Source organism: Centropristis striata, chromosome 17 (genome assembly GCF_030273125.1).
Source record: "Centropristis striata isolate RG_2023a ecotype Rhode Island chromosome 17, C.striata_1.0, whole genome shotgun sequence".
Taxonomy (NCBI): domain Eukaryota; kingdom Metazoa; phylum Chordata; class Actinopteri; order Perciformes; family Serranidae; genus Centropristis; species Centropristis striata.
The window spans coordinates 18,531,656-18,545,441 of record NC_081533.1 but is presented as its reverse complement, the minus strand read 5'-3'; the positions used below and the strand labels follow the sequence as shown (position 1 = coordinate 18,545,441).

Genomic DNA, 13,786 nt, shown 5'->3' with positions numbered 1-13,786 from the left:
ATAAGCTAACAATGGTAGAAATTTGAATTATTTTAAAATCCATTCCCGTTACCCAGGAAGGACATTTTTCATACATTTTGCATACAATCCACAAAAAATATGCAAATTTCATTCTTAAAGTTATTCTCTGTTGTTGAGTTGTATACAGAACAGTCTGATAAACATAGAAAGAGCTTAAATAGGCATTTTTAGACACTGTCATATATTTTCACATTTTAAATCCTTATTCGTCTTTGACCCAGGAACTGAACGTAAAACCTGTCATATTTAGTAACATTAATAGTGGATGTAAAATAAAACACAGACAAAAAAGACAGACCAGTAGGGTGCCCATATAACTCAACCTTGGACTAATGTAAGGTCAAGCTTCTCAATTTTACATGGTGCTACATATATAGATTTTCTTCTATATTTACCAGTGGTAATATTTAAACCCAGTATCATTAAACTGAATGAAGAGCCAAACCCACAGTAGGAGGAAGCAGAAACAGAGTATACTAGAGACTATAATGGTTGTTCATTAATTCAAGTTATATGAGTATTTAGTATTTTTCTGTGATTGCAGCATTGGATCAAACACCATGGATCTGTAGCTAATGGCACACAGACTGCAGATGTTTTGGCTGGTTCAGCTTAAAATATCAAATCATTCAGTATTGACACCACCCATTTCTGTGGATGGCATATGTAAGCAACAGTGAGAATCACCTCGTCAAAATTTATAAAAATGACAGAATTCTGTGCTCAAGCAATATTGTCATTGAATTCCTTCTCATTTACAGAATAATTCGACCCACCTGTGGCACTGCTACTTAAAAGGCAGCATGCAGAGACTCAGTCACTTGTGATAGCAGTGTGAGGCTGCTGCTGAAAGCTCAAAGAAGCTGAAGATCGAGTCAAATCAGATCATGAAACTTTACAAGCACAAACTAGACACCTAGAGCATTCGGAGGATGGGATTCTTGACAAAAAAAAGGCTTTTAGCGACCAGGATCAATGCATGTTTTTGTGAGAGGTCCCTGTAAGGGGATCCTCAGGGGACACAGGGAGAACATGCAAACTCCACACAGAAAGGCCCTTTTGCCGACACCGACCAGCTCTGCGGACACCGGAGACACGCCTCCAACGGGAATCGAAACCAGGACCTTCTAGCTGTGAGGCGAGAGCGCTACCAACTGCGTAGAAAATAGTTTAATTGTGCAATAAAATATTGTGTATGTGTGTGTGTGTATATATATATATATATATATATATATATATATATAAAGATCATTCTGACTGTACTGCACTTTCAAAATAAAAAAAGTGATTGTGCACAAAAATGAGAAATGTCATTGTCATACAAAACATTTTTTTTATTGTTGGTGAGTCTCATTATTTAAATCTATGTATTTGTATCTTCCAAATATACTTAAATGAGATGTTTAAATAAGCTAAAATACAGATTTTGAATGCTTAAATATCATCTTTGCCATTTTTTAATGTGCTAATGTGGCCTCTGATTAAACATTGGCCCCTCCTTGGCCCCACAGTAAAACTGGTCTAGAACTGGAGGGGACACCGGAGGAATCATGATATGTCACAAATTAGGAACAAGCCGGTGTTCATGCATGTCCAACAAGTCCAACAGGTTTGCAAAGAGGCTCTGTGGAACAGCCTACCTCTCCAGGTCAGAGCTGCATAGTCTGTTGAGCACTTATTAAATTATTAAACATTAATAAAAAACCTATTTATTCTCCTTGGCGTTCAGTCCCAGCTTTTTATTCTTTTAATTCCTTTTACTTTTATTAAAGTACTCCAACAGGTGACTGTATGAAGCGGTCCCAGGCACCGGCCTGAAGACCCATGGTGATGAAGCTTTTAAAGCTGAAACACCTAACCTACGGATGCTCTGCCTTCACTCTAACAGTCTGATGATGGGTTCAATTTTCACTTCTTAAACTTGTAATTGTGACCCAAGGAAGCAGCACAGACAGAAAGGCCCCATATGCAGATTTCCAAAGATGGGCAGATTTAATGAAGATATTTTAATGAAGCAAAAAGATGCAAATCCACAAAGGCAGGCAGATACAACTGGCATATGACCGGCTACAAAAACCCATTAAGCAGCGAAAAACAATGAAGACGAACTGACAAAAGGAAAAGGGCAGCACAGACACTAAAAAGTTTTGTCTGTGAAAAGTGCTTATGAATACATTTTGCCTATTTACTCAAGTATAAAAAGACAAAAACAGGAGAGACAGACAGACTCTTCAACAGGAGGAGCCCAGGACCTCACTGCCAACCTCAGCCCAGCTGCCAGAAAGAAATGTTAGCAATGTACGCTTCTGCAAACCACAGATACGTTGATAGAAAATGTTTTTGGCAATCATTAGCTTTAGCACCGGGCTGATGACACATTATAACAAGCATAGCGTCACAGAGTAGAGATAGGAGCCCAAGGTGGTTTGATACTTTCATCAAGCATTAAAACAATTTTAAGATACCTTTTTTAGGTTTCAAGATCATTTGTAAATTATTTTCACATCACATTCTAATGTCATTCTCTATGCAACTTCCATAATTGCGTCCAGAATTATTTATTTAAAATCTTTAATCAAACTGCATCCAGTAGTTTTATATGGAGGTTGTTTTTTCTAACCCCACCCTGATCTTTTACCTAACCTTTATCATGTATAAATATAACCAATTTGTTCTTGTTTGAATTCAAAATGTTTATTAATTATTTAAAACTACAGCCCAGTGTACAGGCATGTCCTTAGTCCAGGTTGGAGGGACTTAGAGAAGATGAGATTCAATGTATTTGTGGTTCAGAAACAGAGATTTAACAAATGTGTGTTTTGCACAAGAAAAGGTTGATAAACCCTACCTCCTGAGCCACAGCTGCGCCAAATACCAAAGTGTTACAAATTTAATCTTTTTACAATCCTGTTCCTACATGCAATGTATTTCCATTTCCCATGTTTGATTGTCCTCATAAATCTCTGTGGTAGACAAACATTTCCACAGGGCTGACAGATTTGAGCTCAATTAATATTTAAATAATATAATTATAAAGTATTTTGCATTACATGTTATATTGAGATTATACTTGCAACTGAAAATACCAAATCCCTCAGGTATATCCTGTCTATAAAATGAACTTCAAGGTCATGTTGTTGAGTCACATCAGTGCTGTGGTTATATTTACATGATTAATTTGATTATTACCTTAAACCTACATTATGTAAAAGTTTTAAGGTTTTATTTCTTCTGTTGAGCAGAATTGTTATTGTGCAAAATTGAAAAATCGAATTGGTATTTATTATATGACACATACAACAAAGCATTGCCCAAGTATTAACAGGTATTTCCTGGGCGATGCAATACAAAAACAAAACAGGGTTGGACTACGTACCCAAAGGCGTCATTGAAACTAAAAGATATGCATCTTAAAAATAACTTTGAATCAACTATGCTGCGGTTGTTGTGCAATAACTTTGAAATAAAAAAAATCTAAACTGAACAGAAACATTATTTGAGTACTTTATTTGATAAATAAAACTCTTTATAAACCAGACAAAACTGATGTTGTTCAGCTTTAACCTGCTCCACTGCCTGTGTGCAGTATGTCAAAACAAATTACTGGCTTCTTATATAAGCTGTGGGGTAAAAAAAATACATCTCTCAACTCACTTTTGAAACATATGTTCAAAAACACTTGGTTATATTTGTAGGTCGCAAAATAAATAGAGTAATAAAAAATATATTTTTCAAAAATTTGCTTTTGAAGGAAAAGAACCTTTTAAATGTAATTTATGAACTGTTAAATAGTGGCTCTTGCAGGCATTTATGTTATTCTTCTTTTTTCTATCTAATTGTGAGCTTTCAGGAGATGTTACACACTTATAAAGTAAAGGTGAGGAAGTGAAACATTGTATGCTGCTGCTAAGCCAGGACTAGGTCATGATGAACAACATTGATAACATAAAATGAAAAAATTTACTGGTTTGCAATCAAACTTCCTAGCTAGCCCAGTGAAACCTGTGGAAGAATAAAAGGAATGATTCCTTCGTGAAAAATGAAAAGTATTTAAAACTTGCTCGTCTTGAAGTGTTTTTAATACAAAATAATATATTGAAAATGATAAAGATTGTAACTAGTCTGCCAGCACAAAAACTGACTGAAAAATAAAAATAAAATAAATGAATAAAATAAAATAAAACATCCTTCATCCAGTTTTCAACTAACATTTGTGTATCGTGTGTCCCTTTTTTGGGGGATTTTTCCTCTACTGCAGATCATTTTTCAAATTGTGATGTATATTCATTTTCTGAGGATATTAAAATGTGCTTTCTCAAATTCTAAAATTTTGATTTGAGGGGGCAAGACATTTATTTAAGGGGGCTCGGCCCCCTCTTGCCCCAGCAGGTTCCTCCCAAGTTCCTTGCATTAGGCGAAGCTCATATACAATTTATTGAGACCACAGTCTGATCCCATGTCAATGTTACTTGCGGAGAAAGCACTTTGTTCTTCCATTCTAACCATGTTTGGTTAGCCAATGCATATGTGTACATCTGTATTGCTCCAGGCATGTAAACATGTTTTCCAACAGTAATGCAAACACTGTTGATGTGGCCAACTTAACTCAAGGTACAGAAATGCATATTTTAGTATTTACAGAGTACATCAAATTATTATTTTCTCCAACAAAACCATTAAAAAGGGTATTTGAATACCTGGGTTTTGTGTTAAAAAGGTCTCAAAAAAGCTTATAACGTGGTAAACCGTGTATAAGCACGACTAGTTTTATATATATATTTCCCACTGACTTTGAAGTTGGAAGTAAAATAAAGGTAGATATTCACCATTCAAATTATAGTTATTTCATATTGGAAACATACTGATGTCATACTGAAATTGACATTTGTTCAGAGCAACATTAAATTTAAGCTGAGATGCTTTCCTTTTGATGTTTTTCTTTTGTTTTGTTTATCTTCTTGCTCCCTTACTACATAACGAGAAAAAATTCAACCCTTATTTGTTTGTCCTTACTTATTGTCACACTGGAAGAACTTCTTTGAACATTCACATAGGTGGAACGCACCAGGACAAAAGAAGGGAGTATGCCTTAATGCTGAGCCAAGAAACTGACAATTTGACATCTGACAGCCTCTATCCTGAGATATTGTTTTGTTAACTGCTAAGGCGTAACAACATTTCTGCCGAATTGATGACCATTGTTATACGTCACAAGCCTTTTTTTCATTCCAATATAAAGGCTTTGGTTAATGTGGACTGGCACATCAGGTGAAAGGTTTGAACTGGAATAAGTAAAATACGAGTTTGAAACAAAAAAAAGTTGGCAGAAGGGGGGGTTATACCTTTTCATCTTATATTGATTTGAATTTGGGGTAAGTACATTTTTAATTGTATTAATTAATATGTCAATATGTTGATGTGTTAAACTTGTTGCGATGTGGACTTTCTATGGACTTTCAGTCATAAGAACATCAGACCAGATACAGTAGCTCTTTAGTTGACTGGCTTGTAATGGGAAACTCAATTAAAAATAAAGCTACAAAAATTGATTACATTCCTAATTTTACATTGGTCAATCCGTCTATTTGCATACTGCTGGGAAGTATAAAAAACTGAGATACAGTCTAAATTTTTTTGTTATCAGTCAACTGGTTTTACTTCCATTTTTTGGCCAGTACAATAAGAAACAGGTACTAAAGCACATTTTGTGTGGTATGAAAAAAGTTTCAAAAAGTCCTATATTTAACATGATTAACCCTGCAGAGACTCTGCACAAGCAGCTGCAGTCCATCAGTCACAAATACAAAAATATAGCTCAATTGTTTAAAAAAAAAAAAGAATCCTGTATTTTCAACTGACTATGTTCAGAAGAAAAAGTAGCTATAGAACATGTATAAAACATAGTGATTTTATATTCAAACATAACGATGATTGACATTTATGTATAAGAATATGAGGAGATAAAATGTAAGAGGATTCATTCTGATGTATCCGGATAACACATCTTGCTTTGTAGCTTACTGTATAGTATCATCTTTTTAAATATTTACTCCGATAACTCTAAATTTTATAGGCAATATTTGTTAAACATGCAATTCCGTTTTTTTAGTTGCTCTTAGTGCCACTCCTTTACCACTTCACTAGAAATCTATATTTATCTATGTTTTGTTTTTTTTGTCATACCCTACTGTCATACGGGTCAAACTTCTTTCAACATTTACAAAGGAGGAACGCACTAGGACAAAGAAGGGAGTATGCAATGATGCTGAGCCAAGAAACTGACAAATTGACAGATGGAATTGTGTGTCCTTGGATTTAACTTTGTTCATCACTAAGGTGTGACAACATTCCTAAAGACATTATCACCTATGAGTCGTGCCATTAACCTTTATTCTATTCCAGTGTAAAAGGCCTTTATAAAACTGTGATGAGGTGAAAGGTTTGTTATATCACAGATGAGTATTGGGCTTAATTAAAAGACACGAAACAAGTTTGAGACATTGAAAATAGACAGAAAAGGGTAATTTAAAACCTTTCATCTTATATCTTTTCATTTGGGAGAATACATTTTTTCCTTCTACATGTGATTCTGTCAGGAGATAAACATTTCTAAACTAAAAGCTTAGCTTAATCAAACACTGTTGCTACTGCTTGCTAAGGTCCAATAAATTGTCATTTAAAGCAAAAGCTACAGCAAACTGAAAGTTATTTATAATCATACATTGTTAAATACATTCCCCCATATTATTCTATGTATCCAGGTCCAGGTCATGTTGATTTAATTATTTTAACATTACAAATTAATTTTACATATTGCTGGTTAGTACTTAAAAAAAGTGATAAAATAACAATTTATTTTAGGCTGTACACTCCCAACTGGTGTCTCATCATACATACTACAATAGAAATCTATATTTATTTGTTTGTCCTAACTCAGTGTCACACTGGTGTAAGTCCTTTCTAAATTCACACAAATGGAATTCACCAAGACAAAGGGAGGGAGAATGGCATGATATTGAGTCAACAAACTGACAGACAACTGCAATTCAGTATCGTAAATTATGTTAATTATCACCAATGACTCACGTCATTAGCCTTTATTTCATACCAATATAAAGGGCATTATGGGCGTGGACACTTGCATAACATTAAAGGTTCTATTAATATAATACAATTCAGCCTGTTCACAGAAGTTTTCAATCTAGTTTTAATAGAAAACTGTCTGAGGCAGAATATTTTGCACGTTATAATTCAAGTGGTATGAGCTGTGCTATATATTTTTTTCTGGAAAAGTAAAAACAAAAAGTGCAAGGACTTGATATTTTAGCTCTCGCCCTGCATCACTTCCCTCTCTGCTCTCTTTCCTAAGATCTCTCACCATAGGAGGATACACAGGCAGTGAACATGTATCAAACAGTAATCTGTAGGGGCACTTGTCATTAATTTGAATCATCTTGATGCTGCGCCATTTCTTTGAGAATTATCTTCAGTGTTCATTGCAGACTGCATTTGATTTCTTTATTAGAAAACTAGAGTTTCTTTGCAAACTGACAGCCATGTGAAGTTGATCTGAGGCTCTGGCTGGCTACATAAATATGAACAGCTGTGGTTATTTAAAGGCTAAAAATACTAGATTCGACAGACTTTAATGTCATCAGGGTATCTACACTGCAGTACAATACATAGCAGGAAAAATGTGTTGAGCAGCTTTCACAGGCTGTGTGGTAACCACCCTCGCTAATTAATTAATTAATATCTTACCTTTTACTTGAGACATGAATTGGCAGCAACTCAGAAGCATTTTAGTCTTCTCTGGCAATCATATTTGTTAGTATCAGGTGAGACCTGTTGTTGTGCTTTTGTAATGTTTTTCATTGATGTAAGTTGTTCATTTTTTTTACTTAACATAGCTTTAAATATTTTCTTTATTGTACATCACTTAAAATATTTAGATTTTTAAAACCCATGGTAAATCCTTAAGACTGAGACAATTTCGATTGACTGATCGATTGATCGATTGATTGTCTTTTGAGCCATGTTGGAAATAAATAAAATCAAAGAACACAAAAAAGCCACAAGACATTCCACATAACATAGTGAAAATAAAAGCAATCCTGAAAATCTGCATCACAAAATTGTACTAAACACGGGACTAAAAAGGCAGATAGAATCTCAATGTCAATACAAATTAATTATTAAGTTGCCTTATTCAATAAAAAAAGCCCAAAACATATATATATATATATATATATATATATATATATATATATATATATATATCTACATGAACCTGGTATTACATTTATGTTGAGTATGGACCATTGCTAGCTAAAGACACAATTACTGAAGAACATAAACAATAACAATAATGTTCATTTGATTAATTTACTATTATCCTGTTCTGAGCTGTATTGGCAACCTTTTCACCCTTCTGATATGTATAGGTGTGTATGCTCAGATAAAAAATTCCAGTTGCACGTCACATTGGTATTTGTTAAATACATATTGTGCATTACTTAGAAAATTTAAATTTCATTAAATAGTAACTGTAGTATAAGCATGATCAAAAGGCTGCCTGAAATTAAATCCCTGTCTTATTGGATATTACAGAGAAAAACAAGATGGGTGTTGGCCGGATTATTTCAATATTCCTGTTGCTAACAGGTAAGCTGAGTAATGTTAAAAAGATTGCCTTTGAATGTGATTGAGTTGAGAAAGAAGTCTTGCTGACAACTAATCCAATATCCTATATAACACCAACACCTACAATTGCTGCCCAAACAACAGTTGCAATTACAACGGTTTCACCAACAACTGCTGCACCCACAACTGTTGCTCCAACGACAGCTGCACCCACAACTGTGGCTCCAACGACAGTAGCACCAACTACAGCGGCACCTACAACAGCAGAACCAACAACAGCAGCACCTACAACTGTTGCACCAACAACTGCTGCCCTAACAACAGTTACAATTACAACAGTTGCACCAACAACAGTTGCACCAACAACAGTTGCACCAACGACTGATGCACCTACAACTGTTGCACCAACAACGGTTGCACCAACAACGGTTGCACCAACAACAGTTGCACCAACAACAGTTGCACCAACGACTGATGCACCTACAACTGCTGTACCCACAACTGTTGCTCCAACGACAGCTGCACCCACAACTGTTGCTCCAACGACAGTAGCACCAACTACAGTGGCACCTACAACAGCAGAACCAACAACAGCAGCACCTACAACTGCTGCCCCAACAACAGCAGCACTTACAACTGCTGCCCCAACAACAGTTGCAATTACGACGGTTGCACCAACAACGGCTGCCCCAACAACAGTTGAACCAACGTCTGATGCACCTACAACAGCAGCACCTACAACTGCTGCCGCGACAACTGTTGCACCGACAACAGTTTCCCCAACAACAGCAGCACCTACGACTGCTGCCCTGACAACAGTTGCAATTACAACAGTTGCAACGACTGATGCCCCAACAACGCTTGCCCCAACAACGGTTGCACCAACGACAGATGCTCCTACAACTGCTGCACCTACAACAGCAGCACCTACAACTGCTACCCCAACAACGCTTGCCCCAACAACGGTTGCACCAACGACAGATGCTCCTACAACTGCTGCACCTACAACAGCAGCACCTACAACTGCTACCCCAACAACAGCAGCACCTACAACTACTGCCCTAACAACAGTTGAAATTACAACAGTTGCACCAACCACTGATGCACCTACAACTGTTGCACCAACAACGGTTGCACCAACAACTGCTGCACCAACGACAGATGCTGCTACAACTGCTGCACCTACAACAGCAGCACCTACAACTGCTACCCCAACAACAGCAGCACCTACAACTACTGCCCTAACAACAGTTGAAATTACAACAGTTGCACCAACCACTGATGCACCTACAACTGTTGCACCTACAACAGTTTCCCCAACAACAGCAGCACCTACGACTGCTGCACCTACAACTGCTGCCCCAACCACAGCAGCACCTACAACTGCTGCCCTAACAACAGTTGCAATTACGACGGTTCCACCAACAACAGTTGCACCAACAACAGTTGCACCAACAACAGTTGCACCAACAACAGTTGCACCAACGACTGATGCACCTACAACTGCTGCAACCACAACTGTTGCTCCAACGACAGCTGCACCCACAACTGTTGCTCCAACGGCAGCTGCACCCACAACTGTGGCTCCAACGACAGTAGCACCAACTACAGTGGCACCTACAACAGCAGAACCAACAACAGCAGCACCTACAACTGTTGCACCAACAACTGCTGCCCTAACAACAGTTGCAATTACAACAGTTGCACCAACGACTGATGCACCTACAACTGTTGCACCAACAACGGTTGCGCCAACAACTGATGCACCAACAACTGCTGCACCAACGACAGCTGCACCTACAACAGCAGCACCTACAACAGCAGGACCTACAACGGTTGCACCAACAACTGTTGTACCTACAACTGTTGCACCCACAACTGTTGCTCCAACAACAGCAGCACCTACAACCGTTGCAACAACAACAGTTGCACCAACGACTGATGCACCAACGACTGATGCACCTACAACTGCTGCACCCACAACTGTTACTCCAACGACAGCTGCATCCACAACTGTGGCTCCAACGACAGTAGCACCAACTACAGCGGCACCTACAACAGCAGAACCAACAACAGCAGCACCTACAACAGTTGCACCAACGACTGATGCACCGACAACTGTTGCACCAACAACTGCTGCACCAACGACAGCTGCACCTACAACTGCTGCCCCAACAACAGCAGCACCCACAACAGCAGGACCTACAACGGTTGCACCAACAACTGTTGTACCTACAACTGTTGCACCCACAACTGTTGCTCCAACAACAGCAGCACCTACAACCGTTGCACCAACGACTGATGCACCGACAACTGTTGCACCAACAACTGCTGCAATTACGACGGTTGCACCAACAACGGCTGCCCCAACAACAGTTGAACCAACGTCTGATGCACCTACAACTGCTGCACCCATAACTGTTACTCCAACGACAGCTGCACCCACAACTGTGGCTCCAATGACAGTAGCACCAACTACAGCGGCACCTACAACAGCAGAACCAACAACAGCAGCACCTACAACAGTTGCACCAACGACTGATGCACCGACAACTGTTGCACCAACAACTGCTGCAATTACGACGGTTGCACCAACAACAGTTGAACCAACGTCTGATGCACCTACAACAGCAGCACCTACAACTGCTGCCGCGACAACTGTTGCACCGACAACAGTTTCCCCAACAACAGCAGCACCTACCACTGCTGTACCTACAACTGCTGCACCCACAACTGCTGCTCCAACGACAGCTGCACCCACAACTGTTGCTCCAACGACAGTAGCACCAACTACAGTGGCACCTACGACAGCAGAACCAACAACAGCAGCACCTACAACTGCTGCCCAGACAACAGCAGCACCTACAACTGTTGCACCAACAACTGCTGCCCTAACAACAGTTGCAATTACAACGGTTGCACCAACAACTGATGCACCTACAACTGCTGCACCCACAACTGTTGCTCCAACAACAGCAGCACCTACAACTGTTGCACCAACAACGGTTGCACCGACAACTGCTGAACCTACAACAATAGAAACTACAACAGCAGAGCCTACAACTGTTGCCGCGACAACTGTTGCACCTACAACAGTTTCCCCAACAACAGCAGCACCTACGACTGCTGCACCTACAACTGCTGCCCCAACCACAGCAGCACCTACAACTGCTGCCCTAACAACAGTTGCAATTACGGCGGTTCCACCAACAACAGTTGCACCAACAACAGTTGCACCAACGACTGATGCACCTACAACTGCTGCATCCACAACTGTTGCTCCAACGACAGCTGCACCCACAACTGTTGTTCCAACGACAGCTGCACCCACAACTGTGGCTCCAACGACAGTAGCACCAACTACAGCGGCACCTACAACAGCAGAACCAACAACAGCAGCACCTACAACTGTTGCACCAACAACTGCTGCCCTAACAACAGTTGCAATTACAACAGTTGCACCAACAACAGTTGCACCAACGACTGATGCACCTACAACTGTTGCACCAACAACGGTTGCACCAACAACGGTTGCACCAACAACAGTTGCACCAACGACTGATGCACCTACAACTGCTGTACCCACAACTGTTGCTCCAACGACAGCTGCACCCACAACTGTTGCTCCAACGACAGTAGCACCAACTACAGTGGCACCTACAACAGCAGAACCAACAACAGCAGCACCTACAACTGCTGCCCCAACAACAGCAGCACTTACAACTGCTGCCCACACAACAGTTGCAATTACGACGGTTGCAATTACGACGGTTGCACCAACAACGGCTGCCCCAACAACAGTTGAACCAACGTCTGATGCACCTACAACAGCAGCACCTACAACTGCTGCCGCGACAACTGTTGCACCGACAACAGTTTCCCCAACAACAGCAGCACCTACGACTGCTGCCCTGACAACAGTTGCAATTACAACAGTTGCAACGACTGACGCCCCAACAACGCTTGCCCCAACAACGGTTGCACCAACGACAGCTGCACCTACAACTGCTGCCCCAACAACAGCAGCACCCACAACAGCAGCACCTACAACTTTTGCACCAACAACTGTTGCCCTAACAACAGTTGCAATTACAACGGTTGCACCAACAACGGTTGCACCAACAACGGTTACACCAACAACTGATGCACCTACCACTGCTGTACCTACAACTGCTGCACCCACAACTGTTGCTCCAACGACAGCTGCACCGACAACTGTTGCTCCAACGACAGTAGCACCAACTACAGTGGCACCTACAACAGCAGAACCAACAACAGCAGCACCTACAACTGCTGCCCCAACAACAGCAGCACTTACAACTGCTGCACCCACAACTGTTGCTCCAACGACAGCTGCACCCACAACTGTGGCTCCAACGACAGTAGCACCAACTACAGCGGCACCTACAACAGCAGAACCAACAACAGCAGCACCTACAACTGTTGCACCAACAACTGCTGCCCTAACAACAGTTGCAATTACAACGGTTGCACCAACAACTGATGCACCTACAACTGTTGTACCTACAACTGCTGCACCCACAACTGTTGCTCCAACAACAGCAGCACCTACAACTGTTGCACCAACAACGGTTGCACCGACAACTGCTGAACCTACAACAATAGAAACTACAACAGCAGAGCCTACAACTGTTGCCGCGACAACTGTTGCACCTACAACAGTTTCCCCAACAACAGCAGCACCTACGACTGCTGCACCTACAACTGCTGCCCCAACCACAGCAGCACCTACAACTGCTGCCCTAACAACAGTTGCAATTACGACGGTTCCACCAACAACAGTTGCACCAACAACAGTTGCACCAACAACAGTTGCACCAACGACTGATGCACCTACAACTGCTGCAACCACAACTGTTGCTCCAACGACAGCTGCACCCACAACTGTTGTTCCAACGACAGCTGCACCCACAACTGTTGTTCCAACGACAGCTGCACCCACAACTGTGGCTCCAACGACAGTAGCACCAACTACAGCGGCACCTACAACAGCAGAACCAACAACAGCAGCACCTACAACTGTTGCACCAACAACTGCTGCCCTAACAACAGTTGCAATTACAACAGTTGCACCAACAACAGTTGCACCAACGACTGATGC

General features: G+C 40.5%; 1 pseudogene; it reads left to right on the top strand.

Moving 5' to 3' along the window:
* Positions 1-1,610: 1,610 nt before the first annotated feature.
* Positions 1,611-13,783, top strand: LOC131989218 (prestalk protein-like; annotated as a pseudogene).
* Positions 13,784-13,786: the final 3 nt, after the last annotated feature.